Below are 3,264 nucleotides of genomic sequence, written 5' to 3' on the forward strand. Positions count from 1 at the left end.
AAATTATAAAACAAGTAATAGTTAAAATAGTTTCCCATGGGGGGGGAAAGAGAAATGATAAAATAATGTCAATAATCATGGAAATGGGAAACAGACGAGAAAAATAGAGGATGTAAACAAAACTAACAGCTGATTCTTTACAAAGAAAAAGCTAGAGATCTGAAAATAATCATCAGAAAAAAAGATGCAAAAGTGGAACGCATAACAAATAATAAATAGCTCCAGACAATATGAATCTAAAAGCATAAAAGTTTGTGATGAACAAGTACAGGCAAAACTCACTTTACACAATAGCGCAGAGCCATACAAATGATTGCAAGCTGAAACCATGCAAAGCAATCTTAGTGATTAATGGGGTAAATTATAATTGTCCTATAACCTTTCAAAGTATTTGTTAAAACATTTAAAACTCTCTTATGGTCAATTATAAATGCACAGGGAAAAATTCAAACTTAGTGAAATTAATACATTTTAGTGCAATTTAAAATATTAGAAACATTGGCAATTAAAGTGTATTTCTTTGTACAAACGTTATGCGAGAACTTTGAACACGGCTGATCTTCTAATTTCCATTGTTCAACTTGATATGGGGAAATAGTTTTTTCTGTACTTTGGAAATTGCCATGCTCACTTGTAAGTTTGTGTTAGCTTTCAACATTTTATCCTTTGCATCTTCAATGTTGTGGAGTATCTCTGAGAGTTCCTTTAAGACGAAGTTTTCCATGGTGTCACTTCTTCTGAGATCTCTTCGTCCTTTTCGTCCCAATCACTTTTCTCATTTATATCAATAAATTTAAACTTCAGTAAGTGTGTGTCTGCATATCTGGTGTTTTGTTTTGTTTTAAGTTCAATGATCTCTGAACTTTATACTGGTCTCCTGCACGCCCCACTCTCCCCACGCCCTCCAAGGGGTTCCCTGCTTCCACTGCCTTTACACCTCAGAACTTTGGTGTCATTGACCTCAGACACCACTTTGCCATCCATGATCCTGTAGGTGGTGGTCTTCTGGATGGATTGCATGGAGTTGCTGTCCAGGATATCACCAAGATTGAAGCCCTTCCCTTCTTCTATCAGGTGACAGACAGTAGGTGGTGATCTCAGCCCACAGATTGACCTTGATGTTCAGCAGGGCCTCACTGTCCTGGGTCTGGGCCAGCTCTGACTCCAGGTGCACCAGGGTCCCTTTGAGCTGTTCTGTATGCACGGCCTCCCTCAGGCTGTTCTCCATGCTGGTCTTCAGATTTCTCAAATCCAGGTCCATCTCCAAGGACTGGACTGTACGTCCCAGCTCTGTGAGTGTCATCTCAGCAGCTACCATCTCAGCTGTCTGCGAGGTGACCACTGGGATGCTCTCCTCAGTCTGCTGGAAACAGCATTTGTCTAGCTCTCTTGGTTCTTCTGAGCCAGCTCGTCATACTGGGTGCAGATGTCAGCCATGATCTCACTCAAGTCCTGAGATTTGGGGCCATTGAACTAACTGCACAGTCAACCAGGGGTGGCAATCTGGTTTTGTGGACCATTTTCTTCTTCCTGATGGCGCTTCTTCATGAAGAGCAGCTCTGCCTTGACAGTCTCGATCTCTGTGTCCAGTTGCAGACAAGTGATATGGGTGTCATTAATGACCTTTCAGAGCCCATTGATGTCACTCTCCACAGACTGGCTCATGGCCAGCTCTGTCTCATACCCAACTTTGAAGTCAACAGTGGCAAGACGGGCACTTTCAATCTGTCAAGTAATGCTGGCATTGTCCACAGAACCTGCCAAGAGCTGAGCCCCTTAAGTCCTCGATGGTCTTGAAGTAATGCCCCCAGTCTCTGACCTGGGGTCCCTTGTTCTCTGGGTGCTTCTGGATTTTGCTTTCCAGTCTCCTATTATCAGCCTCCAGGATCCTCACCCTCTCCAGGTGGGAGGCCAGGAGGTCATTCAGGCATTGCATAGCCTCCTTCTTGGTCTGGATGCCCCCTAGGCCTAACAGACCCCCAGCCAGCCCCGTATCCTGGCCCTCAGACCCCAAGAATCCCCCGTGCTGTGGTGGAGCGGGACACAGAGATCTGGGTCCCTGAACCCCTGAACCTGTATCCACTGTGACCACACTGGGTGGCTGGGTCACTGCACTGAGCCCAGGGTACAACAGTGGGTGGAAAAGCTAGAGCAGGTCCTGAAGCTCATGTCCTTCAGGGAGGGAGGCAAAAGGCTAGGGCTCAGGTTCGGGCTGCCTGCACATCTAGTTTTTGAAACAGTGGCAGTGTCAATATTCCCAAGGTTAGATATTTCTTTTATAACAACTCCAATTACATTTTATTTAAATTTCACTTTTAACAGTATCACTTTCCATGTTTTTGCAGCACTTTTATCTTTTTTGGCCAACTACCTCTTTCCATTACCTAATTTATAAAATGTTATTTGGGTTTATTACTGGCAGCCAAGGTGGCCACACAGCTATGGATGTGGCTATCTGTTCGTGACATGAATGGATAGCAGAGGTACAGTACCAATAACTGACAGACTTTGGAAGAAGTAATGATTGATCACTAATCACGCTACACATCTGTTATTTGTGTAATGATATGTGAATTGAAGAGCTAGAAGCAAAGTTCATATTTTATGTTATTACTCAAAGTTAATATACCATGGTAACTGAAATCTGAGCCATGTGATTGGAAGAAAACTGTTATACAACTAAACGCTGGTAACTAAATTTTTTAAATCTTAGAAGAATGCAAAGTGAGGACTCCCTGTATATACTAATCAATTTGAAAATTTTGGAAAAAATGAAAAAAATTTCTGAAAAAATATAAAGTGCTAAAATTGGCATGAGAAATAATGAACCATTTGTCTAAGCCAATAGGTATTAAAGAATTAAAACTGTGTTCAAACTCTAGGGCCTGATGCTTCTACAATGGCATTAAACTCTTGCTTTCATGAAGTAATGAAAACTACAACAGAACAAAAATCACAGTTTCTAATAAACTAGCAGAGAACATCAAATCGAAGGAAACCTTGATGAACTAAATTCCAAAATGGAACAAAGCAAACCACACATGGGTAAGCAGAGAGTGACAGTGCTCTCTTTCCTTACCCATGCACCTGGCTTGGGTATGGATTGGCTTTATATAGACAGAGAAACATTGCAGGTTATAAGAGAACAGCATTTATTTTGGCCAAAATTGAGAAACTAGTTCTAAAATTACATGGAATTGAGCTATATTAGCCAAAACAACTTTGAAAAAGAAGAAAAAAAGGACTTATGTTACAGATTTCAAG

At 41.5% G+C, this 3,264-nt stretch overlaps 1 pseudogene; it reads right to left on the reverse strand.

The window, feature by feature from the left end:
- Positions 1–864: 864 nt before the first annotated feature.
- LOC109378313 (keratin, type I cytoskeletal 18 pseudogene) lies at positions 865–2,169 on the reverse strand (annotated as a pseudogene).
- Between the last annotated feature and the right edge of the window lie 1,095 nt (positions 2,170–3,264).

Source organism: Hipposideros armiger, unplaced genomic scaffold, assembly GCF_001890085.2.
Source record: "Hipposideros armiger isolate ML-2016 unplaced genomic scaffold, ASM189008v1 scaffold_1861, whole genome shotgun sequence".
NCBI classification, from domain to species: domain Eukaryota; kingdom Metazoa; phylum Chordata; class Mammalia; order Chiroptera; family Hipposideridae; genus Hipposideros; species Hipposideros armiger.